The 27482-nt window shown below is 42.0% G+C and overlaps 1 protein-coding gene across 1 annotated transcript in view; it reads left to right on the top strand.

Annotated features, from left to right (window-relative positions):
- Positions 1-894: 894 nt before the first annotated feature.
- Positions 895-27482, top strand: part of LOC123955119 (dynamin binding protein) — a 103142-nt gene continuing 76554 nt past the window's right edge. Inside the window, exon 1 of the mRNA XM_046026728.1 lies at positions 895-989. The gene's annotated coding sequence lies outside the window, so the exon portion shown is untranslated. The remainder of the gene's footprint in view (positions 990-27482) is intronic.

The following is a 27482-nucleotide window of genomic DNA, read 5'->3' as shown; positions in this document are numbered from 1 at the left end:
TTTGGGTCTGGGGAGAGGAAAAAGCTGTGGGGTTGGGTGGTAGTGATGATTGCCCAACCGTGTGAATGTACTTAATGCTACAGAATCGTGCACTTAAAAATGGTTAAAATGCCAAGTTTTAGGTTACGTAACGTATATTTCACCACAAGGGAAGGGGAAGGGAGAGCCCATGAACATTTCTGAAGTAGAGGTTTCTCTGTGATGGGCACACAGGGAGAGACTTGTTGAATTTCTTCGCCGTCTCCTGGGTAGCTCCCAGAACCGGGAGGCGCACGAATTCAAACAACACGCCGGCAGTGACTCTGCGGCCTTGAGGACACAAAGGGACTCCTGCGAGGATTCACGGGCAAGTTGAAGGCATTCTCTCAGCCCTGACCAGTTCTCGCATTCTGTTGTTCGTCGCTTTTAAATTCTCAGAGCTGTCCCGAGAGACTCTCCTCAGGGAAAAATGGGACGGACAGGAGTGGACGCCAACTCTGCGCGCTGTGAGGAAAACTGCCTCGGGCGGGGGAGGGGGAGGCCCGCACCGCAGACAGGAACCCAGCGGGCCTTCGCTCAGAGGAATTTCGCCTTTTTTCCAGGCTGGAAGGCCGTGTGGGGCCGAGGACTCGCACTGGGCCCAGGCGGCACGCAGGGCCCAACGACCGGCAAGCGGCGGGCAGCGGGCGCCGGGCCCTGGGACCCGTGCCTCAGTTTCCCCTGCCAGAGGCCCTCCGAGCGCCGCCCCCTCTGACTCCGCCGGGCGGGCGGGCGGGCCGCCAGGGGGCGCGAGCACGGGGCGGGCGCCCGGAGGTGGGCACGCGGGGACCGAGGAGCCCCCGGGCCGCGCGGCCGCGAGAGGCGGAAGCCTGGGCGGGAGGCGGGGCGGCCGCGCTGAGTCACACCGGATCGGCCCGCCCGCCGCTTCCAGGGGCGGAGGTGACAGCGGCCCGGGACGGGCGGCCGCAGCTGCTCGCCGCGCCGAGGGACCGCTGGGCGGCGGAGAGCAGGTCAGGGGCCGGGCGGGGAGCTCGGGTCGCGGACCGGGGGCGGCGGGCGGAGGGGACCCGCGCCCGGAGGGACGCGCCGCGCGGCCGGGCCTGCGCCACCCTTGCCCCGCGGCGGCCGCTGCCCCGGCCGGGAGCCCCCGGATGGGGGACGGTGAAGGAGGTGCGGGGCGCCGGCCCTCCTCGCAGCCCGGGTCAGGTCCGGCCATGTGAGGTGCACGCCGAGGGGAGAAGCTGGGCGGCCGGCAGTCGGGGGGACGCGGATGTGGGCTTTTGAGACGGTGTCAAGCCCCGGGCTCTTTTCACTGCACCGCCCTGCCACTCGGGCAACGAGGCGGAATCTGAGAGCTGGACAAGAATTCAGCATGAGCCCAGCCCCCCTATTTTACAGATGAAGAAATATTCTGGCTTGCTCAAAGTCACATCCAGGCGGTCTCGGAGTCGGTGATTCTGTGTCAGGCAGGCAGGGAGGGATGATTTCCGAAGCAAGACTGAGTAAGACCAGTTGGGCTAGAGATGCAAGTTTGGTTATGCTGAACTTTTGCTGTCACCCACGGACGCCCGCATTCCTGCCACAGGTATTGATGTCCACCAGGCATTGGTTTCTCAAAGCACTTAACCGTGAAGAGGGTGATGGTGCCGTCCTTTGCGTAAAGGAATATTGGGGTTACGAACTGCCCAGGTCTGCGGCAGATCAGGCGCTGTGGAGAACTCTTGGGGAGTAGAGTTAATTTTTTAAATGCAAAAAAACCCCCACTTTAAATGCAGTCTCATTATCCTTTATTGTCTCTCATTTATGCAATGATGAAGGGCTCTAGCACCGTTATTCTGTTACATTGGTAACTTGCCTATTTTACAGTAATATGCACAGCTTATGTTGGAAGACTTTCTTTTCCTAATTAGTGATGCTGTGATACGTGGCAAGCCAGTGGTAGGCTTAATGTTTAGGGTCTGAGCCTAGTTAAGCTCTGATTGTTTGCAAAGGGGAGTTCCAGGGGGAGAGTGGGACTGATTAATCCCTGGTCTTATTTGGCATTTGGCAGACGGAAAAGTACCTGACCACATACAGGTGTGCTTTCTTAGTGCCGCATTTATTACCCAACAGAAATCGATTCCAGGTGATAAGCAAGTTAGTTTATCCCTCAGCACCTGCTTTTCTCTAAATTATTAAAGGATCGCCAGCCCCCTCGGAGCTCCTGATTTTCCATGCTAATTTGAAACATATGTCACTCATTGTGACAAAAAGTTTTAAAAAAACAAGTCAGCTTATCAGCGTTGGCCTAGCATAAGTGTGGAAAAGCGATTTTTCAAATTACTTCAGTGTTAAATTCACTTAAATTCAGAGATTGGAATGGAGTGCTTTGTGAGGAGAGCTAAAATCTGACCTGGGAATGGGGTGTGTGGGGTGCACAGATAACTTCTGCAATTAGCTGAGAACATTCTGCCTCAGGAAATGTGATGTCTTTTATATAGTAGGCATATTGTGTGTATATTTGGCTGAGACAGAATAAGAATTGTAACGGTCTGTCCAAATATGTGCAAGTTATTTATTTTGTCTTGCGGCCCCAAAGCAGAGCATTTTCCCACTTCTGGTTTCTTCTGGAGCTTTCCGAGTGGTGGCCCTTTTTCCTGCAGAAACCCTTTCCCATTCCTCTTTCATCACATTGCAGTTCAGAGCCTCCTGCAAGCACTAATCGCTGATCGAGCTTTACGCTGCTTTTTCTTCCCCTAAAGAATATGACAAACCCCAATTCTTGAGTCACTACTTATGAACTCCAAAGGGTTGGTGTTCATTTTTAGAACATAGTGCAAGAATCCAGGAAGCTCTGGTTCTGAAAAAGGGTTAAGTGGACTGTGCTTAGATTTTTATCTTTGGTGTTACTTGAAGGCTGCAGGATGGGAAGGCTCCCGGGCCAGCAAACTCACTTATCTCTGCCTCAGGAGGAAATCCTTTCTGCAGAACGCCTGGGGAATCTTCAAGTCTGTTATTGTTCTCAACCCTCCCACTTTACAGTGTTGGGCTAAAATAAGCAAAAAGCTGTTTTTCAAATCTCAGATACTTCAGTGATTTTTGTTGTAGATACTTTTTATATTGGAATTTTTTTAAATGATAGAAGCAACTATAATAAAATGCAAATGGAAACTTGCAAAGCTATTGCCAGGTATAAGGCTTGAATCATTTTGTAGGTTTATTGTTGTTTCTGAAGTCAGTATATTACCTACAGCATAGCATTGTTACAGGCTTATCTGCTCTGAAATTCTCATCTGTGCTAGGTGTTTAGCTGAAGCATCCTGAAAATTCATTCAGAGTTACGTATGAAAGGTTTCACAACAACAATCCAATTAATATTAAATAGTTTCTTATGTTCGGCTTAGGAATACATTTGGATAAACTAATTTTCAAGATTGGATAACATAGCTTGTGGGTCAGTTGTTAATTATGAGATACCAGGGACATCTGGCTGGCTCAGCCTGTAGAGCATGTGACTCTTGATCTCAGGATTGTGAGTTCAAACCCCACGTTGTACATAGACCTTACTTTAAAAAAATTATGAGATATTAGACTTTCGCCTGGAAAGGCAGAGACCTAAAGTAATCGCCATTAAATAAGATCACAGAACAGCTCTATAATGAAAAAAGCCCTTAACTTTTGGTTGGGTGCTTTATCCTCAAAGCTATAAAAGCCAGAGGAGATAAAATGAACATAGAGTTGCTAAAATGTATTCTTTTATTTTTAGGTGTTAGGGATTACCCAAGGACCCAGTCACCAAGAATGGAGACAGCACAGCAGAGCATATAGGGCATTGTGCTAGGGGGCTGAGGTCTGCAGTTCTAATTGTCCATTCACCACGTTAAGCACCTGAGGTTCTGGGGATAGAGCCCCAAATGAAACAGACAAAGCCCCATGGAAGGGCGGTAGAATTGTAGTGCAGCGGGGGCAGACAAATCAAACTGTGAATGGGTAGACGGTCACATGCTCATCGTGCTCTGGAGAACTTTAAAGAGGCGTAAACAATAGGAAAGAGTAAGTATGTCGGGGGTGGGCAGGATTGACTTTATTATACAGAGAGGTCAGAGAAGGCCTCCGCTAAGGTCGCTTTTGATCTAGGCTGGAAGGAATTGAGACTGTGAGGGTGGAGGGGACAGAAGGATGAGCAAGTTCCAGGCCCAGATGCTGAGCCTGTTTGGCATGAGTGAGGGCTGGCGAGGTCCTAGCAGCCAGGCAGTGCCAAGGTGGGCGAGGGCAAGGTGGCAGCAGAGGAGAGGCGGTGGGAGTGGGAAGGGGTGCATCAGTGTAGCCCATTATAAGGACTTTGACCTTTGCTCTGAGTGAGGGGGAAGAGGCCATTAGAGGGTTTTGAACAGAGCTGTTCATGATGACTTCAGTTTGACAGGGTCACTCTGGCTGCTGGGCAAGAGCAGAAGGGGGACAGAGCACAGAGTCAGAAACACCTTCCCTTTCTTACTAGTGTGTGACCCTAAACCATAACTCTTCTTGGGGCCTTAGTTTCCTCATCTGTAGGATGACCAGGTACTTTCGAGCTCTAGAATTTTAAGGTTCTAAGTAGTATGGAGCCCAGGGGATATGAAGAGTTTCTAAAAGTAAACTTCAGATGACCTGGAAACTTGACTCAGACCTTCCTTTAGCTGAATCCCTCAAATCAAGAGGTAATCAGTCTTCTCACTCAGGTTGTCAGGTCATGGGAACCAAAATTGTTTCGTGAATATTCACTGCTGATCCCTGAATTTTCTCTTCCTGCTTGAAAGAGGATGAAGAGCTGTTATTCATCAACAGAGCTGGCAACCAAAGTAGCTTTTGTTGTTAGGAAAGTTGGAAACTTTGGGGAAGGAAACAATTCTAATTTTATATTTATCATGGGTCATTCGAATTTTTCTTTCTTTCTTTCTTTTTTAACAGGGAGGAGGCTGAAAGATTTGTTTTTAATTCTCTTATCTGCTTCCCATTCACCTTATGTCCCATAGATACTCATTCTAATGCATGGAATGTGTTTCTTTTTGTCTGCGTAGGATCTTGTTTGTTTTATGTGTGTTTTAATTTATAAAACTATTTCATTTTGCTGCCCTTTTCTCTAAATACTGGTTTGAAGATCCATCTGTTTCTACATGTACATCCATTTCTGTGTGTATATCGTTTTTGACTAATGCATTATACTCCATGCCATGCGCTCAAACCCCAGTTTTTCGTATCTGCTGTCTGCGTGATAGATACTTGGGTTGTCCCTCCGTCCTCACATACGTGTTGCTGCAGGGACCATCTTCGTACCTGTCCACTTATAAAGCTGCATAATAGTTACTCAGAAGGGAATCGCTGGGCTAGAGGCTGGCACATAATGAATTTGATTAAATAGCGGTAGGTTCCTCTCCGCTGTGGCTGCCAGGAGTGTTGGAGGCTTCCTATGCTCCCCCATCCTGCCAGCGCTCAGCTTTATCCAGTTCTCCATCTTTCCTGGTCTCGGAGGTACAAAGTGATCTCTTGCTGTTTTAATTTGTGTTTCTTTGCTTACAAAGGATTGCTAGCATCTCTTACACAACTCCTTCTGTAAATTGCTTATGCGTATCTTTGACGGTCTTCTATTAGAGTTGCTGTCTGCGTTGTTCATATTTGGACTGCAGATGTCTTCTCTTTGGGCATCTGTTAATTTTGTCTTTGTCCTTTTTTTTTTAAAGATTTATTTATTTGAGAGAGAGAGTGTGTGTGCATGTGTGCACACCCACGCACGCAGGACAGGGGCAGGGGCAGAGAGAATCTCCAGCCGACTCCCTGCTGAGCGCGGAGCCTGACTTGGGGTCCATCTCACGACCTGAGATCAGACCCTGAGATCAGGACCTGAGCCGAAACCAAGAGTCAGTCCGTTAACCGACTGAGCCACCCAGGAGCCCCTCTTTGTTGTCCTTTGATCAAGAAATGTTCTTAATTTGATGTAATCAAATAAATTCTTTGATGTGTTTTAATACTTGTGGAGTTTGAAGAAGCCCATCTCAATCCCTGAGTCATAGCAATTTCTTTAATTCAACTAGAGCCCATGTTGCATATGGTGTTAGACAGGATCCAGTCCTATTATTCTTCATTTAATGAGACAAATTTTCCAGTAATATCTCCAAAAGCATCCATGTTTTCCTCCATTGAATTGTGCTATCTTTTGTCTCATCTATGGTTTCTGTGGATATACTGGTCTTTTTGAAGCCTCTGTTCTATTCCATTAGTCTGTCAGTTACTGCTACATGTTTTATCGCAATGATTTTATAGATTTTATAATATGTTTTTATATATTTTATGTTTTATATTTATATATTTTATATTTTATAATATGTTCTCATGACAGGTGCCCCATCTCTATTCTTCATCTTTAAGTTTAATTAGCTACTCCTGGACCATTTTTCTATAGAAAATTTGGAATCATGTTTATAAATTCCTCAAAAATTTTATTTTTAAGGAATTTTTATTTGGATTACATTGAATTTATAAAGAATTTGGGAGAGGCTTGGCATCTTTGATATTAACTCATTTCCTCCAAGAGCATGTAATGTGTCTCTCCATTTATTCAGCACTTTTTAAAAGAATTTTTGTTTTATTTGGAAATAATTTGGAACTAGCAGAAGAGTTCTAAGGTTAGTACAAAGAGCTCCTGTATGTCCCTCACCTAGATTCACCAAATGTTAGCATTTTGCCATATTTGCTTTATTACTCCCTCTCTGCTTTTCTATGCATGTTTTTTTTTCTGACCTATTTGAGTTTGTTGCATCATGCACTTTTATCCCTAAATACTTCATCAGCTAATTTTTAAATCCTTTATTAGAACTTTAAATTTTTTCTCCATAAAGGTCTAGGAAGGTGTTTTTGGTTAAACTAATTTCTAATTATTTCATAGTTTCGCTGCTGTTGTGAATCATATCTCTATTTTCTTTATTTTCTTAAAATTGGTAGTTTAAGAGAAAGAGTGTTGACTATTAGCATGCTGATTTTGTATCTGATAGCCTTTCTTCCCCATCTTATTCAAATAGTTGGTTTCTGGGTTTTTCCCCACTATTCCCACTATTCTTGTTTTTTCCCGCTATTAATCACAAGTCCTTGAAAATAGTGCTAGTTTTGTTGCTTCTTACCCATCCTTATACATCTTATTTCTTTATCTTTCCTTGCAGCAGCGGCCAGAATTTCCAGGACTGTGTCAAAACAGTTGCTATAGTAGTAGGTGTCTTTGGCTTTCAGTCTTAAAGAGAACGAGTCCAACGTTTTCCCATTTCATATACGGTTTGTTTTGGATTTTAGATGTGCCTTTCTCCAGTTAGGATGTTCTCCTCTATTCCTAGTTTACTGAGCATTTTCGTCATAAATGGGTATTAAGCCTTATAGATACTTTTCTGGATTTGTCTCCAAAGAAGTAAGATGGCATCAAAAGGGTGCATATGGAAAGCCTTAGCCTCTGCTAAAGTTAAGTTTTAAGCAAAAGAGGATTTTTAAGAGTCTTCAGTACTTCTGAACCTTACTTACATAAATTAATGGTAAATGTTTCATGATTCCAATATAAGCTTATTTCACCTTTAGATCAGCTTTTTTCTCCTGCTGTTAAGAGTCAGAATTTAAATAGCTGGTGTAAAAAATGAGAGAGAGCCATATTCAGCATCACAACTGGGGTCGTCAGCATGATTGTAAATATAAGATACGTAAAATTATAGTTTGTTTACTCCGGATCAGTTTCTAGTACAGGTATAAATCTTACCCAAGTAGATCTCACAAAATGTTGAGATACCTCAACAGGTAGGTCTTTAGCAACTGTAACTACTGGGGTATCAGGCAGTTGAGTCTCATCATCATCTCTTTTGGTATAGGGTTGGATTTTTTTTTTAACTAGCTGTTTTCTCCTAATTAGAACAATTATATATCTTCATTGTAGAAAACTTGTAAAAATATAGAAAGACAATTCTTTAATTCTGACTTCTAGCACCAGCCTGTAAAATGTTGGTTATTTCTCGCTCTTTTTTTTGTCATGGGGTTGGGGCATGCTCATGGAGAAGGAGAATGTACTTAAACTTGGGCTATATATAATTGTATCACCCTTCCTCTTTCAGGTTAGACCACCAACTCTCGTTCTTGCTTTGATTGATCCTCTGAAAAAAAGCAAGAAGATATGAGTAACTTATAGGCTGATTGCTTAGAAACTGTTAGGCTGTTCCTGTGGGAGCCTCAGTACACAGACAGCCCGGCCTCACTGTCAGAATCCGGGGTGTTTGTAGCCCAAAGGCTACTAGACCAAAGACCAGCTTGGTGTGAGAGAGGGGAGCAGTCTGTCTGTTGTCACGTTGCTTGGGTTCATTGAGCACTTTTCCTTCTTTAGTCCACTTTCCAAAAAGACAAGTATGGAGAAAATGGTTGTGATTTATCTTCTTTTGATTCTGAAATAAGCCCTAGGTTAACATTCCTGCCAACTGGTAGATTCCACATCTGCCTGGCCCTCCCCCTTCTCATTCCCTCTCCTTTTGCCTTGCCTCCCCCCCCTTTTTTTTTCATTTTTGTCCTAACACCCACCTATCACTTCCTGAAACATCTGCCTTCCCCATCCCTCAAGGAGAAAGTGCTTCAGTGGCAGCAGATCTTTGTTTTATTTGGCTGACAAGTCCTAAGCAGGTGCCTGGTGCATACTGTGCTCTGAACGAATGGAAGCCATAAAATGACTCAGTCTGTAGAGAGGTAGCTCTGTGATACAGAGCAAGGAAGTCTAAGGGAGGGATGAAGAAAGTTCTCTCAGCCTCCTTTAAATACATGGGTTCAGTAAAGTGGTAGAATGCCTATTTCCTCCTTGACCTTGTATGCATGACCATCAACCCAGCCACAGAGCTGATTTCTCTAGGTTTAGCAGCACCTGTGAAGCCTGTGGTTTCCGAGCACGGGGTGTGAGTGTGTTGCTGACAAGCACACGGTGGGAGCGGGGCCCCGGAGAGAATAATCCTTGCTGACGTTCTAGCCATGGCTTCTGAGCCCGGCACACACTGCATTGTTTTCATGAGGTGATTCTCTGAGGATAAATGATCTGTGCCATCAGCAGAAAAAGTTGCAATGGATGTGTCGGGCAGTGCTGAACTCCCCAGCCTCGTGCCCCATGTCCTCCCATTTTCTAGTCTGTTCTTCCCTCCCATCCCCAGGAATGCAGAAACCTTTTTGGTGTTTCTGTCATTTCTGGATCCAGGTCAGGATTGTCATGATGACAGTCATGTTGTGCATACCTGGTGACTTTATCATAAATCAAGGCCTCAAATCATGTTAATTGCACAATATAGGGTGACTAAAAAAAAAAAAAAAACCCAGTTGCCACTAATACACTGAATGGTGCCAAAGAGACCAATGGCACAGACCCCATCTATCCTGTACAGACTGTTTTCTGACTCATTGTCATTTATAACTCTGCTTGTTACCCACCACTGCCCCCAGCAAATCTGAAACTCTGCTGCCTGGCCCTCTAGTCTGTTACATATCTACTTGCACACAGTAATTTACTTTAAGTCCCCACTTCATGCTTTCCTCACACATTCATCAGATGATCTTTCCTACAACAGTAATGCTAGTGGTAAGTATACTGTTAATTATGATTGTGAATATTTCATCTTTCATTTTACTGGGTTTCACTAACGGTCTAAATTCAAATGAAAGGAATATAAAACAACAACAATACTAATAGAAAATGGCAGCTAATATTTTAGCCAGTCACCATACTAATGCATTCTCATTTGATCTTCAGAATGATTTTGTAAGGAAGGTGCCGGTATAATCCTCATTTTACACATGGAGAAATTAAGGTACAAATCGGTTGAGAGGGGCGTCTGGCTGGCTCAGTTGGTAGACCGTGAAGCTCTTAATCTCAGGGCCGTGAGTTTAAGACCCACATTGTGTGGGGAGCCTTCTTAAAAAAGAAATTAGTTCGAGAAACTTGCCTGGAAGTTACACTGCTGTTAAGTGGTAGAACTAGAATTCAGACCCACATCTGTCTGTCTCCAAAGCCCATGCTCTTAACCAGCAGGTCATATGTGGTCGGCCTCAGGTGAGCAGGTGACTGAGGACCGGGAGTGACACAGAGTCACAGGGTTCTCGAGGACTGTCCTTTTCTCACGTATGCTGTGTTACTCACCAATGCTCTGAGTTGTGGAGAGCGTGGGAGGATTTTGCCTGGAGCCGAAACCATTTGGAGGCCTCCTCTCCAGATCCTGCCTTGACTGTTCCAGATAGTCAAGTACCCTCCTCGGGGCGCCTGGGTGGCTCAGTGGGTTAAGCCTCTGCCTTTGGCTCAGGTCATGATCTCATGAGCATCGGGCACTCTGTTCAGCAGGAGCCTGCTTCCCCATCTCTCTCTCTCTCTGCCTGTCTCTCTGCCTACTTGTGATCTCTGTCTGTCAAATAAATAAATAAAATCTTAAAAAAAAAAAACTAGTCAATGTTCAAAAATAACCCATTTGTGGGGCACCTGGGTGGCTCAGTTGGTTAAGTGTGTGCATTTGGCTCAGATCATGATCCTGGGATCCTGTGACCAAGCCCTGCATTGGGTTCCCTGGTCGGCGGGAAGTATGCTTCTCCCTCTCTCTCTGCTCCTTCCCCTGTTTATGCTCTCTTCTTCTCTCTCTCTCAAATAAATAAAATCTTTAAAAAAAAATTCCTCATCCCAGTTGTTTCAATTATTTATTTATTTTTATTTTTAAAAAGATTTTATTCATTTATTTGATAGGTAGCAGAGCACAAGTAATCAGAGCGGCAGGCAGAGGGAGAGGGAGAAGCAGGATCTCCGCTGAACTGGGAGTCCAATGGGGGGCTCATCCCAGGACTCTGGGATCATGACCTGAGCTGAAGGCAGATGCTTAATACACTGAGCCACCCAGGTGCCCCTATTTTTATTTTTTTTTTAAGATCTTATTTAAAAATAAAAATAAATATAAAAAATTGAAACATGGGGAATTTTTTAAAAAGATTTATTTTAGAGAGAGACAGAGAGAAAATGAATAGGGGAAGGGCCAGAGGGAGAAGCAGGCTTCTCCCTAAGCAGGGAGCCAAATGCAGGGCTAGATGCCAGGACCCGGAGGTCGCGAGCCGAGCTGAGGGCAGCCACTCAACTGACTGAGCCACCCAGGCATATCCCCCCACCACTCTTTTCTAAGATGTCTCAATTTTTTAAATAATTGATTTGTTTGGATCAGGACCCAAGAAATGGGCACACACTGCATTAAGGTTTCAGTGGTTTTAACTAAGTCCCCCTTCCTTTTTCATTTTAGTTTTTTGGTTACAGTTTATTTTATTGAAGAAACTGGGCTTTTATCTTATAGTTTCCCAGACTGTGGATTAAAAAAAAAAATTATTGAGAGAGAGTGGGATGAGGGGGTGAGGGGGAGAGAGTCTCAAGTAGGCTCCACACTGAGCATGGAGCCCCATGTGGGGCTCGATCTCAGAACCCTGAGATCATGACCTGAACCAAAACTAAGAGTCAGATGCTTAACTGTCTGTGCCACCCAGGCTCCCTACATTCTGATTTTTTTTTTTTTTACATCCTGAATTTTTAAAATGGTTTTTGACTTAACTTTTTTGACCTATTATGAGTTGTTACCCTTTTAATCTGTCAGTCACTACAAGAGGTTCCAAGTGATTCAGCTTCCATAAATAGTAAGGATTCACTGGCCCACATATGGCCTGGTCTGGCCCAGAGGTAATTTCTGAGGAGTCTTCCAAAACATTCCAGGTGACAGGGTATGACATGATCAACAGACAGTCTGTATTTCAAAACATTTTGCCTCTGAAAGAATTTTATAACTTCTAATTGGCAAGGCATTCCTGTGTTCCTGGAGTTAGTGGGGAGAACAGAGAAGGGAGTGAGTAGTCTGGTTTTCTTCTTTTAGACAGTGTTTGTTGCTTTAAGGATTTCTGGGGCTCAGGGCCAGAACCTCCTTGGGATATTATTGTCTTACGGTTTAGATCTGCTTATCAGGAAACAGAATCCCCGAAGGGTCAGGTAAGAGGAGAATGGGTTTACATTAAAACCAGACTTTCGTTAGTGACTGTTGGGTTCTGTATTCTCAAGCAGTGAGCTGAACTGTGGAGCATAGCGCTAATACTTAAGTTTTTCAAACCCATAGTTTTCCTTACTTGTTCTTTTTGCTGCTGCCACCTAGATGTGAATCAGTAATTATGATAGCTGGATCACTACAGACGTGAAGAAGTCCAGTTTTGTCTTATAGTTCTTGGGAGTCTTGTTGCCTTGACCTCGTGGTCGGCTGTGATGGTTGTGCAGGTTAGTGAGTCAATATTGAAGGTCAAAGAATGAAATTCGCTGAAGTAGGAAGCCATATGTGGATTTATGTAGTCAGTGGCTCGGAGAGTATAAGAATACAGTATTGCAATGTTAGTATGTTCATCTAGTTTTAAAGCCAAATGGCTAATCAACCAGAGCTAAAAATTTTAACGTAGAATGAGAAAGACATGTGATGAATTTATTTTAAATAATTTTATTATAAGGTGCCTTGTTTATTTTAAGTAAGAGGTTTGCTTTCAGGCTCTGAAAACAGTAAAGGAATGAAATCTCTGTGTTGACTTTTACCAGTGTGTTCAGACTTTATTCTTATATTCTCTAAGTATGAGTCAGGCTTGGTATGTGTTCTTTTCTGGTAACTCCAAACACTAACAAAGTGAAATATATTTATTATTCACAAGGTGTTAGAGTGGTTTGATAGTTCACTGATTGTTGATCCTTGCAGTGATCAACTAGCAATAAGAATAAGCACTTGACATTCTTAGCTGATCGCAGATAGCAACAACGCACACGAGATGAGGTATTTGAGAAGCGGGGTGTGGATCATTAGATGGTACCGATGTGAGTCATAAAGCTGTAGTGCACTGCGGAGTGATCTCCAGCATCTTAGGCTGGAGTTGAAGGTGCAAGGGAAGTAGGGAGTATCTAGAAATGAGGCTGAACTTGGGAGAGCAGGGACCAGGTCATAATGAGCTCTATACAATCAGCAGAAGGGTCAGTATGCAGGTGCTGGCTGGGAACCCCTTGTGGAGCGTCAAACAGCAGCGAATGACAGGATTTTGTATTTAAAAAGATAATCCTCGTTGCAGTGTGGGAAATAAAACCGAAGGCCAGGAGCCTGGTAGATAGGCATGTAGGAAGTTGTTGCCGTCGTCCCCAGGGAAAGGTGCTGAGGGTCTAACGTGGCAACAGTGATCTCAAATTTGTACATTTCAGGCCCAAAAGGACAATTTTTAAAAGGTCGATGCATTTGAAGGATTTAACAGTAGTGTCAGTGATTTCCCTAGAAGTCCAAGGTTTTTTTTTTTAGAAGAGTAAATAAATTAATTTTATATCCCTCTTCTAATCCCTGGAAGGCATTTGGCAAGGGTTTCCTTGGACCCATAAGTGGGGATCTCATTTGTGAACTGCTGCCAAATCCCTGTGGGTCTGTTGTGAATACACAGCTCATTTAGAGCTTAGAGTAGAGGGGGTGTCAACTGCTTTGTCCTTATGACCAGTAACCACAGAATCACATTGTTCCCCCTTCTTCTCAAGAAGCCTGTAGCAATTTTGGGCAGTGAGCCAGCACCCAGAAGTTGCTGCCTCATCTGTATTTTGTATGTTAGTCAGTCTGGATGATGAATGATGGTTCTCCTCCTCCTCCGTCACCATCATCATCATTCTCATAGCTGACATTTACAAAATAGAGGAGTGCTTACTATTTGCCAGGAAGTGTACTAAATGTGTTATCTGCATGATCAAACTTAATCCTCCTAACACCCTGTAAAGTAAATTGCTATTACTGTCTTCAGTTTACACATGAGGAAACTAAGGCTGAGAGTGTGTAAGTAACTTGTCCCATGTCGCATAGCTTTACAGATGCTGGAGCCAGAAATTGAACCCAGTTTTCTTTTTATTTTAGAGTCTGAGCTCTTAACTGTTAGGAATTTAGTTATTACTTGATATGATTTGGTGCTCGCTTTGGCAGCACATATACTTGATATGATTTGGTATGATTTCTCTATTTAAATTTGCTCTTCATTGCAGCTCTGCCCAGTAAGGTCCATGTAATCAAACAGTGTTTCCTGCAGCTCCTAACAGGTATAAAACACAAGTATAGAACATTTTTAAACACGAAGCACAGGAGGGGCACCTGTGTGGCACAGTTGGTTAAGCATCTGGCTCTAGATTTCGGCTCAGGTAGTGATCTCAGGGTCATGAGATCGAGCCCCACTTGGGGTTCCTTGCTTAGCATGGAGTCTGCTTAAGACTCTGTCTCCCTCTCCGTTTGCCCCTCTGCACCTCAAATAAATAAATAAATCCTTAAAAAAACAAAACAAAACATGAAGCACAGGAGAAACCATGGGGGAGGTGGTGGATGGGCAGAATAGGGAAGCTGTTTGGGGCACCTGGGTGGTTCAGTGGGTTAAAGCCTCTGCCTTCGGCTCAGGTCATGATTCCAGGGTTCTGGGATCGAGCCCCATATCGGGCTCTCTGCTCGGCAGGGAGCCTGCTTCCCCTTCTCTCTGCCTGCCTCTCTGCCTACTTGTGACCTCTGTCTGTCAAATAAATAAATAAAATCTTAAAAAAAAAAAGAATAGGGAAGCTATTTAAATTTCTAACTTTTTTCAAGGTAGAATATTCATGTATGTCATCACTATTTTGACTCAAGTGTAGCAGTTGCTGAAATACACTCAATTTAAAAAATTGAGATATAACTCACAAACCATAAAATTCACCCCCTTAAAAGGTATACAGTTGAATGGGGTTTTTAAAGTGTATTCAGAAAATTGTGCAGCCATAGCCACTATCTAACCCCAGAACATTTGCTTCACCCTGTACTCATTAGCAGTCCCATCCTCCATTTCCTCCTGCTGAGACACACAATTTCAAATGTATTGAATACCAAAACACATCCTAAGCTATGAAAAAAATTCTGAGACTATCTATAATCACCTTCTCTTTAACATAGATAATAATAATAATAATAAAAAGCCCAACCCTCCCTAACCTGGATGTGTGGCCTACGAGACACTATACAGCTCTGTGGGAAAGAATGGCATGATCACTAGGAATGTGATTCATATTTCTGTATATAATTTAAAGCAGTTCAGTGTGTTCAGTCATTTATTCTACAAATATTTATGGTGGGCCTGCTATGTACCAGACTGTTCTCTAGGTGCTTGATATATATCAGTGAATAAAATAGACAAAAAGAATCCTTGCCTGGTTGCGTGTATAAGAGATAAGGCCTAATCCTATAGGCTTTGTAGAGGAGATATGATTGGAGTTGGATCTTAAAAAATAATAGGAGTTTATCCAGATGATAAGAGTTATGTGTGTTTGATGGAAGAATGAGGCGCCCACCTGGTCAGGTCGAACATCTAGCATCTATACTGTTTTTTTTTTGTTTTGTTTTGTTTTAATTTTTATTTTTTGGCTGTGCAACAAATAACTTTAAAATTTCAGTGATTTATTCCGACAGCCATTTACTTTCCTCCTCCTGGGTCTGAAGTCTGGCTGCAATTTGGTTGATCTAGGCTGGGCCAGCTGGAACACAACAAGCTTTCATTTGGGTTCAAGTCTCTTTCCCCTTGTCTTCATTCTGGGCCCCTGACTGAAGGGACAGCAGCTTTCCAGGGCATGTTCTTCTCATGGTGGGTTATTAGAGCACAAGGAGACCAGCCAAACCATAAAACATGGTTTTAATCGTCTGCTCATGTCCTTTCCACTGGCACTCCATTTGTTAAAGCAAGTCACATGGCCAAGTCCAACAAAAACGTGACAGGGAGCTATACTCTGCCCATGGCGGAAGGCACTGCACAATCACACAGTGAAGGGTATAGATCCATAATTCTATTATAAAGAAGGTGACGGATTTTGAATAACAATTTACTCTACAAGAGTATTTGTTATAAACCAGAGAACTAGCTGAATACAGAGGTGAACAGACATGGGGGTAAAAATGACAAAAAGTTGTGAGGGTATGTCAAAGATATTGTTAGAGGATTGGAACAAATTGTCAGTTACGATGCTTCACTGATTCTTGACTTGTTTTAGTTAGTTCTTTGTTGCTGGTATCAATTTTATTTCACAACACTATGGTGTAAAGACATTGACTATTTCTTTATCTGAGTCATATTTTATGTATTCTAAGTTTCCTTCTGCCTGGCTGTTGGAAAATTTAATTTTAGGCATCACTGGAGCCCTTCCTTCCCTGCACCCAGTAGTATCAGAGAGATTCCTGCATCTACATGGTAGAAAACTAGAGAAGGAGCTGTGTCTTTAGGCTACAGTGGTTGCCTCCTAATGTTGTAGGAAAACCTACTGTTCACATATACAAAATTCAGAGAGTTTAAAATTTAGAGTTAGAAAAAGATATTCTAATCTATGAACCAGAGAAGTTTAACACGAAACACTTGCAAATACCAAATGCTAGGAAATGCTTCTGTCTTTGATGGAAAAAACAGCGTCAGACTTATATTCTCATGGTAAACAACTGTAAAAGTGGGAAAAACATGAGGCAGCTGTTTTCAGACACTAAACAATAGGCAGCATAGGTCTGTGATCCTTGAGAGAAAGGAAATACCAGGTAAACCCCATATTCACCCCGGCTCTTTGCCTGGGGACATTTTCCCAACTACAGCCCAGGGAAGTGGAGCTCAAGTGAGAGCAATGGTCTCACTGAACAGGGGAGGAAGAGATCAGAGTTTGGGGCTACGAAGAAGGCTGATTTGTAGGACAGGGTACAAGAGGAGAGGGAGCAACATATGGGTATAGGGTACAGGAATCTGATCAGGGCTTTCCCTCAGTTGCTTGGCCAAGGGCCAGGATGGGTAGGCACGGGGCAAGACTCTGTGAGACCTGACACAGAGTGGCTGCTGTGGGGCTCAGAGGTGTACAGAGACACCCAAGGGGGACTTAGTGCTCAGAAATTTTGAGAGGCACCTGGGTGGCTCAGTGGGTTGAGCCTCTGCCTTCAGCTCAGGTCATGGTCCCAGGGTCCTGGGATCGAGCCCCGCATTGGGGTCTCTTCTTGGTGGGGAACCTGCTTCCCTTTCTCTCTCTGCCTGCCTCTCTGCCTAGTTGTGGTCTCGGTCTGTCAAGTAAATAAACTCTTTTAAAAAAGAAAAAAAGAAATGTTGAAGTTCTAGTCCAGCCTGAGTGAGAGACCTTGATGAGCACTTCAGACATTCATTTGAGACCCCAAATAGGACAACTTTAGGAATGAGAACAATACCCTAGAGTAAAGGCTGTACCTTAAGACTAGGATAAAACCAAAATAGACCCATCTTATGTGGCATAAAACTGAACTTACTAGGATCAAAAGGATCTTCCAGTAATTTAACTGCTTATCAAACCAAAATTCAACACCCATTAAAGCAAAACAACATAATCCAAGCTTTGTACAACATTTCATCCACAATATTTAGCATGCAATAAAAATTACTATAATACAAAGAAGTAAAAATATGACAAGCAAAAATGTGACCCATACTCCAGAGAAGAAGATATATGATGGCCCAGATGATGGGTTTAGCATACAAGGAATTTAAAGCAGCTAATGTAAATGTGTTCAGATATTTAAAAGAAGAGATGGCCATAATTAATGAATAGATGGAGAACATTAGCAGAGAAATGGAACTATTAAAAAGAGCCGAATGGAAATTCTAGGACTGAAAAGTACGATAGCTAAAATAAAGATTAACTGGATGGATTTATGAGAGCAAGGGAGACATGCAGAAAAAAGAGGCCAGTGAGCTAGAAGGCAGATAAATAGAAGTTATCCAAACTGAAAAGCCAAGAGCAAAAAGATTGGGGACAAGGAATAACAAGGTGTAAAGACTGTGAGACAATATCAAGTAGTTTAACATATGTCTAATTGGAGTCCCATAAAGATGGGAGGAAAAACAAAGAAGAAATTCTATTTGAAGAAATAACAGCCAAAATTTCCCCAAATTTAGTGACAAACATCAACCCACAATCCAAGAAACTTTAGTGAACCTCTAACAATAAATATAAAGAAAGCTACACCTGTGCACACTGTACTCACCTGGTGAAAACCAAACTTAAAGAGAAAAATTGTAAGAGTGGTCAGAGAAAAAAAGATATGTAGAGAAAGCGAGGAGAGTGAAATAAAAATATTTTCAGATAGGGGTCCCTGGGTGGCACATTCGGTTGGACATCCAACCCTTGGTTTTGTCTCAGGTTATGATTTCAAGATCATGAGATTGAGCCCCATTTCTCTGCACTCAATTCGAAGTCGGTTTGGGATTCTCTCCCTCTCCCTTTCCCCCTCACCCTGCTTAAGCACATGCTCTCCCTCAAATACATAAATCTTAAAATATTTTCAGATACATGAAAGTTGGGAGCATTTATTGCCAACAGACTTAATACTGTTAAAAATGCTAAAGGATGTTCTTTAGGTTGAAGGAAAATGATACCAGAAGGAAACTCAGATCCGTAGAAAGGAATAAAGAGCACTAGAAATGGTAATTATGTAGGCAAATGTGAAAGGCTTTTGTTTCCTAATTTATTTAAAGAACAACTGACTGTTTATAACAAAAATGGCATTGTATTATGGGTTTTATACAGCATTATTTATTGCTGTGTAATAGATTATCTCTAAAGTTAATGGCTTAAAACAATAAATATTTATTATCTTACAGTTTCTGTTGGTTGGTAATTCAAGAGTGGATTAACTGAGTAGTTCTGGCTCAGAGTCTGTCATGAGTTGCCATCAGGATGTTATCTGGGGCTGCATTCATCTATAGTCTTGAATGGGCTCTAGGATCTCCTTCTAAGATCTTACTCACAAGGCTGCTGACAGAAGGCCTCATTTTCATCATGTGGGCTTCTCCATAAGGCTGTGTGAGTACTCTTACAACCTAGTCTTGGAAATTACACACTGTTACTACCACAACATTAGCATGTGGAAACTTCTTTAGGTCTTGCAATTGACTTTCCTGAAAACACTACCTTTTGGGATTGGGAATCCATTTTATAAATGTCAAGTCCTGGCAATGAGAAATAATATTTAACTTCAAAAAGCAAGTCTCTTATTCTTGACAACACAGGGCTAAAAAGAATAGTCACTTTGCTTTTGTGCGAAGGGATCAGAGGTGTGAGAAAATGAAGTTTAAATCTGTTTCAGGAAAGAAATTCTAAGTAGATGCATATTGTAATTCTTAGAACAATGATTGAGAAATCCAGAGGTATAGCTAAGAAGCCAAACTAAGAAGCTTGGCTTAAAAAGGCAATAGAGGAAATGAAATGGAATACTAAAAAAAAATTTGTCTAGTTTGAAATAAGGCAGGCAGGAAGGAACAAACAAATGGGACAAGTAGAAAACAAATCCCGTATCAATAACATTAAATGTAAGTGGTCTAAATATTTTAATTTAAAAGTATAAGTGCTCAGACTTAATGTCAACTGTTTAAAAGAGAGGTATTTTAGAAATAAGTCAGAGAAAGACAAATACTGTGTGAGCTCACCTACATGTGGAATCTAAAAAAAGCCAAACTCATAGAAACAGAGAGTAGAATGATGGTTCTCAGGGGCTGAAGGGTGGAAGAAATGGGAGGATGTTGGTCAAAGCGTACAAACACTTCCAGTTATAAAATGAATAACTTCTGGGGATCTAATATAGGCATGGTGACTATAGTTAACACTGTATCATATACTCGAAAATTACTAAAAGAGTAGATTTTAAATGTTCTCACTGCAAAAAAAAAAGTTAATATTGTGAGGTGATGGACATCTTAACTAATCTTATTGTGGTAATCATTTTGCAATATATACATGTATCAAATCATCACATTGTGTACCTTAAACTTAGACAATGTCATATGTCAATTATATCTTCATAAAGGTGAAGGAAAAAAGAGATGTGCTTTAAATATAAAGGCATAGATATGTTGTAAAAAAAAATAGAAAAAGGTAAACCATGTAAACAATAAAAAGCAGGCATGGGGGCGCCTGGGTGGCTCAGTGGGTTAAAGCCTCTGCCCTCGGCTCAGGTCATGATCCCAGGGTCCTGGGATCGAGCCCCGCATCAGATTGAGCCCCGCATCAGATCGAGCCCCACATCAGGCTCTCTGCTCGGTGCAGAGCCTGCTTCCCCCTCTCTCTCTGCCTGTCTCTCTGACTACTTGTGATCTCTGTCTGTCAAATAAAAAAAAAAAAAAAACAGGCATGACTATACTGATGTCCATGAAAGTGGACTTCAAGGTAAGGAGTATTAACAAGATAAAGAAGAACACATTGCTATGATAAAAGGGTCCATTCATCAAAATATTGAGACATTCTAAATGTGCTAATAACAGAGCTTCAAAATACATGAAGCAAAACCAACAGAATTAAAGAGAAAAATTCCATTAAGAGGGGTTTAATACCTCTTTCTCTGTATTGACAGAGCAAGTAGATAAAAATCAACAAGGATACTTATGATCTGAATGCCACCATCAGTCACCCTAACCTAACAGACACTTATAGAACATTATTCTCAACAACTACCGAAGTACACATAGAGCACTCCTGAAGACAGACCATATGCTGGGCCATAAAACACCTCACTGAGTTTAAAATAACACAAAGTACATTTCCTGACCACAGCAGAATTAAACTGGAAATGAATAACAGATTGGTGGACATATGGAGTCTTTGGAAAGTGAACAGTGTACTTCTAAATAACCCCGTAGTTAAAAGAAGAAATCACATGGGAAATTAGGAAGTCTTTTGGTTTAATGAAAGTGAAAGCATCATATCAGAATCAGTGGGATGCAGCTAAAGCAGTGTTTAGCAGGAAATTTATAGCTTTAGATGCTTATATTAAAAAAAAAAAAAGAAGAAGGATTTAAGATCTATTGTCTAAGTTCACAGGACATTTCTCATTCACAGGAATGAGAAAAAGATAAATTACACCCAAGGTTGAAGCAGGGGAATAACAAATATAATAGAAGAAGAAATCAGTGAAACAGAAAACAAACAATAAAGACATTTAACAGTGCCAAAACTTGATTCTTTGAGACAATCCACAAAATTGATAGCCTCCTAGCAAGACTAAGGAGAATGGAGAGAGAACAAAAATTTCTGGTATCATTACAGATCATGCAGCTATTAAAAGGTTAAAAAGGAATATTATGAACAACTGTATGTCAGCAAATTTGATAGCTTGGATTAAATACACCCATTTCTTGAAAAACACAACTTACCAGTATGGAGACAAGAAGAAATGGAAAATTTGAATAGCCCTATATCTGCTAAGAGTATTAAATATAATCAAAAACCCTTCCTTGAAGTTTTATAGGCCCAGGTTATTTTACTGATGAATTCTATCAAATATTTAAGGTTGAAACAATACCAGTCTTACCTAGACTTTTTCAGAAAATAGACAAAGGAACACTTCCCCATTCTTCATGTGGCTAGCCTATCCCATATACCCAAATCTAACAAGGACATTTAAAGAAAAGAAGATTACAGACTAATCCCTTGGGAACATAGGTGTAAAATCTTCAACAAAATAGTAGCAAATTGAAATTTGCACCGTATAAAAATAACAATAGGGGCACCTGACTGACTCAGTTCGAGGAGTGTGCGACCCTTGATATTGGGGTCATGAGTTTGAGCCCCAGGTTGGGTGTAAAGATTACTAAAAAATAAGAAGAAGAATACATCATAAGCAAATAGTGTTTATTCCAAGAATGCAAGGGTGATTTGACATTTGAAAAATCAATGTAATTTACAACATTAATGGAATAAAGGAGAAAAAACATGATTATCTCAGAGAAAAAGCATTTGGTAAAACTCACTTATTCATGACTCTAAAAAAAGGAGGGGCAAAACAAAATGGTATGCACAATTGAAACAAAGTTCTGAACCGTGCCCTTCATTTCTTTTTTTTTTTTTTTAAGATTTTATTTATTTATTTGACAGATGGAGATCACAAGTAGGCAGAGAAGCAGGCAGAGAGAGAGGAAGAAGCAGGCTCCCCGCCGAGCAGAGAGCGCGATGCGGGGCTCAATCCCAGGACCCTGGGATCATGACCTGAGCCGAAGGCAGAGGCTTTAACCCACTAAGCTACCCAGGTGCCCCATGCCCTTTATTTCTTTTGGTAGGACTCATAATGATCACACATGTTAGCTGCCCAGAATGCCCAGAAGAAGACCCTGTGTGATCTCTGGGACATAGTTAATCAATTGCCCTGTGATTGTATGCCTTTTTTATTTCTTAGGGAATTAGCATTCCAGCTTGTATCAACTACTAGACACTACTGTTAGTTTCTGTAGCAATTTTGTGACCTTCTTATTAAAATGTCATCTTTGTTTTCTTTCATGGGAGTCTGTAATATAAATCTCCCACCTGTTTCATTCTCCATTTATCTTATCCCAGCTCCTATTTGTAACTTGTCACTCCCAGATTCAAGGCTTCCATTTAGATACATTATTTTCTTTACATATCCAACTTTTGTCCCCTCCTCTCCTGTCAGAGATCTTTTCACATGAGAGGAACCTTGAATTTAAGGTTTGAACATCCTGATTTAGAACATTAAATTCTTCTTATCGACACTAAGGAATCAGCCATTCATTGGGTTTGCTGTGTCTTGATGTTACTCTCAGGTTTGTCTTAAATAGACAGTACCAGAATATTCCATATATACATTTTCCTTTCAAATTTAGTGGCTTTAGCATCTATAAATGACAAGTATTAGTTTTTGTTAACTTGTTTATATAAAGCTGCCAGTCTGTTTTCCATGGTGTTTGGCTGGTGGTGCTCTTTGAAATGAGCTAAGTCACCCATCCTCAGGTACTTTTAACTCCAGTTGGACCCTTTCTTTCCCCCCTATTTTTTTCCTCGGAATTTTCTGTTTTTAGAATTCCTTTTCTGACCCTTCCTTCGAAAATACCAAGAATGTTTTATAAAGTAGGCTGAGAAACTCCTCATGTCTTTTTAAGTCTTTGTCTTCAGCGAAAAACTAGCTTGTACTTGAAACAGATAGGGAAAAGAAACAAGTTGCCTACCTTCCAGATCTCTGTAACATTTACCCTCACAGTTTGGAACACTGGGTTAATACATTTTCTTGGCGTTCCCTGGATACTGTCCTCAAAGCTGCGTGTTCTTGCATGTCCGTGGTGCTTCTTGTTATCTGCAACCTCGCCCAAAAGTTTCATTGTACAGTTTCATCTTCATCTGCAGGTCTGCAACTGCTATCAGATGCATTATCTGGGCATTTCTTACAGACACAGCACAGTGGAGCTGTGAATTTTAATGTATTGCTTAGCACAGACATGTCCAGTGTATTTACTTATGAGTCAGTAATTCTTAAATTTCCACCCATAATTGAGATTCATGTGCGGTTTAAGGAATGGGCACCTGAGAGAGTACTTCAGGAACGCATAGGTTGACCCATCTGAAAATATATCTTAATGGAAATATCTTCAAACTTGGTAGGTCCTGAAATGTTAACCCTTGGGACCTTCCTCCTCCGGTGCAGTTTTGTTAAAAAGACAAAACTGATGTAGAGATAGATGAGCACATTTTTAAAAAGTAGCTACAACTTTGTTTTAGATGAGAAGTGTTTGGTTTAAATGCCGTGGTGGACCATGATTGGCGGAAAGTCTGTCCATCTGCCAAGGTTGCTGCTTCTGCCAAGGTTGCTGCCAAGGTTGCTGCCTTCCAACGGGGGACCAATTTGAAATAAGCAAAATGTAATATAAACTGCAAGACAGTTGATGATAGCAAATTCCTTTTCTGCCTTCTTTACTCTGATCACCCTGATTTGAGCAGGTTTTTCATTTTTTTCCCTAAGAGTCCAACATTCCATATAGCCTGTTTTACCCAAGTACTATGGTACTTGGGTAAAGCAAGTCAGTGCTGTTGTCATCAGAAGAGCAGAAGGCAGAAGATTCTGTTGTAGGAGGACATGTTGACCTCTGTCTATGCTATGCTACTCAGCCGTATGGGGGACGCCATGATCAAGACGTATTCTACTTTTCCTCCTCATTCATTGCCGGTTCTCTGAGTAATCACCTGGCAGTGACTATTGACCTTCTGTCCAAAATGATCTCCAGTGACATAAACCAGAAGAGGAAATGCTGTTTTCCTAGCTTCTCTCATTTCCTTCCTGAAACAGATTTAAACTTCATTTTCTGACACCTCTGATCCCCTCAAAACTAAAGCAAAGAGACTATTCTTTTTAGCCCTGTATTGTCAAGAATAAGAGAACCACACACTTGCTTTTTGAAGTTAAATATTATTTCTCATTGCCAGGACTTGACATTTATAAAATGGATTCCCATCCCCATAAGGTAATGTTTTCAGGGAAGTCAGTTGTAAGACCTAAAGAAGTTTCCACATATTCATGAAGGATATTCCTTTGAAGGAAACTATATTGGAGAGTCCTCACAATGAAGACCCCCTGCCCCGCTCCTGTCAGGTAGGCAGAGAGGTGCTGGTGTGAGCCAGGGCTCCCCATCTGCAGGAGCAAACAAGAAAGGAGAAACAGGAGGCCTTTGTTAAGGAAACCCCTTCGGAAATTTTGTTCTGGAATCCCAGAATGTAGACTTCTACTATGAACTGGGAAATATTAGGAAGAATATTGGACGTGTCACCGGCACTTTTTCAAAGAACAAGTTTCCAAACCTCTCGCACATGGCTTCCTACTTTCCTGGTAGGAATAATGCAGGCATACTATCTTCATCAATATTTTTTGAAGCCTTCAAAATTTACATCTCTAGCTCTTATCTCTCACCTGGATTTACAATGGTAGGTTTAGGAAACTCATTTTTATAGTTTTCTGTATTCTTTGTCCCCATTTTTTTCATGCAGACGTTCTCAGAAATGCTGAAAAATTCCTTTGGGCACATACCCATCAGGGGCCTGGCAGAATATGGAAGGCATGCTCAAGCTGGGTCATTTGAGGAAGTCCAACTTAGAATGGAATGGACAAGTAATCTCCAGGCTAGCAGGAGAGCCACCCCAGGCCTGAAGGGACAGGGAACCAGGAGCCAACGGATAGCCCAGCAGGGAAGGAGCCAGGGGAATAAACACCCCAGCCTTACCGTCCCTCTCCCATCAGCTCTTCTGCCATACCACCTGTTGGCTGAAGCCAGCTGGAAGCCAGAGGCAAGAGGGCGCCTCGATGCAGTTCTTGTGGGCTCTGAGGGGCACCGTTGAAGGGTTCAGGGCGGAGGAAGGTGGAGGACAGGCCCAGGAGGGAAATGCGAGACATCTAGTACATGCTTTATAGCTCAGTGTCCTCCACCTGTACCAGGCTCAGCTCTTCTCTCCAAAGACTCCTTTGGAAATGACTTTTTTTTTTTTTTTAAGATTTTTATTTATTTATTTGACAGAGAGAGAGATCACAAGTAGGCAGAGAGGCAGGCAGAGAGAGAGAGAGGAGGAAGCAGGCTCCCTGCCGAGCAGAGAGCCTGATGCGGGACTCGATCCCAGGACCCTGAGATCATGACCTGAGCCGAAGGCAGAGGCTTAACCCACTGAGCCACCCAGGCGCCCTGGAAATGACTTTTTAAGCTGCATAATATCAGTATCTATCGGGATAAAAGTTTATAATTTGTATCTTGGGAGATTTCAATAAGTATCTCCAGACTTATAGATATGTTTCTCATTAAACATGACTAGAGTTCCCCAGGCCTTCCTTCACGTCCTCTTGCTTGAATGACATACATTTAAAAAACCCCTTGTTTCCTGTGGTAAATATATGTAACATAAAAGATACCGTTTTTACCCACGTGAAGTGCGCAGACCTGCGGCATACCCCACTTTCGCATTGCTGGGCGGCCGTCACCACCAACTGGCCCTAGAAGTTCCTCATCCCCGACTGAAACTCTAGACCCGTCTCCCCCTCTCCCCTGTCCCTGGGAACCACCATTCTACTTTCTGTGTCTTTGAGTTTGTTCTTGGCAACCACATAGGTGAAATCACACAATATTTGCCTTTTTGTGACTTAGCATAATGTTTTCTGGGTTCCTTGGTGTTCTAGCATGTGAATTCCTTTTTAAGGCTGAATGATATTCCATTGTACGTCTGTACCACGTTTTCCCCCTGAGTTTATTTAAATTCCAGCTTGTTAACATACAGTGCGATATTGGTTTCAGGTGTAGACTTTAGTGATTTGTCACTTGCATAGAACACTCGGTGCTCATCACAAGCGCCCTCCTCAGTCCCCATCACCTGTGTCACCCATCCCCCCCCCCCCCCCGTAACCATCAGTTTGTTCTCTACAGTGAAGAGTCTGTTTCTTGGTTTGCCTCCCCCCCACCATTGTGTTCATTTGTTTTGTTTCTTGAATTCCGCATGAGTGAAATCTTACAGTATTTGTCTTTCTCTGACTTATTTCACTTAGCATAACACTATCTAGCTCCATCCATGTTGTGGCAAATGGAAAGATTTCATTTAAAAAAAAAATTTGAGAGCGAGAGAACATGTTTTAGGAAAATAGTGGGGACTATTCTAAGCTTCTGGGGGGCAGGAACTGTATCTTTTTTTTTTCTTTTTTCTAAAGATTTTATTTATTTATTTGACAGAGAGAGAGATCACAAGTAGGCAGAGAGGCAGGCAGAGAGAGAGGAGGAAGCAGGCTCCCTGTGGAGTAGAGAGCCCGATGCGGGGCTCCATCCCAGGACCCTGAGATCATGACCTGAGCTGAAGGCAGCAGCTTAATCCACTGAGCCACCCAGGCGCCCCAGGAACTGTATCTTGAATGTTCTTTGGTACATCGTAGGAGTAACATTGGATTAAGAGGCAGCTGCCACAGATATCAGTTGTAGAAAGTGCTAAAATATCCTTGACTCACTAAAAAATGTCTCTATAGATTTAAGAATCTCTGTCTCTTTTTCTCTTGCTGTCTAACCAAAAGATAAGCCTGAGTATCTCCTCCTGAGATGAATGATTAAGTTATCTGCAGGGTTTTATTTTTCCCTAGGTGGGGTAGATACTTCAGAATAAGAGTTGATCTGTTTAGGACAATAGAAGAGAGTTGAATGCTCCTATCAGCCACCAACAGGATTAAAGTATAAATATTTAAAGAAGAGTGGGTTCAGCCTGCATCAGAATTTGATTGAGTCCATTAGGCTTGATAAATATTTGCTAAATATGTGAATGAATTATAGAAAATGGGAAAACCTGGTGAATTTTTTAGCATCTGAACAATATGTAAAAATCACCCATTTAAAAGATTAACCAGGTTCATGGACAGCTTAGTGGGGAGAAATGAATTGTACCTTTGGTTGAGAAAAGAGGAAAATGACTCTTAAAAACAGTAACAAGAACAAAATGTAAACAGATAACAACCCTCGTTAAGGTACATATGCCTAAGTGCTGGAGGGTAAAGTCTGTGGTTTATTTTGAAAAGCATCAAAAATAAAATAAATATTGCAGTGTGTCAAAAAACAACATAGATTGATAAATGGATAAAGGGAGAGGTTGTGTGATGACGAACTGCAGTGAGATGTGAATGGTAGACTCTAGGTCTTGT

Source organism: Meles meles, chromosome 13 (assembly GCF_922984935.1).
Source record: "Meles meles chromosome 13, mMelMel3.1 paternal haplotype, whole genome shotgun sequence".
In the NCBI taxonomy this organism is placed as follows: Eukaryota; Metazoa; Chordata; class Mammalia; order Carnivora; family Mustelidae; genus Meles; species Meles meles.
The sequence above is the reverse complement of the archived record's forward strand: the minus strand, read 5'-3'. Positions and strand labels throughout refer to the sequence as shown.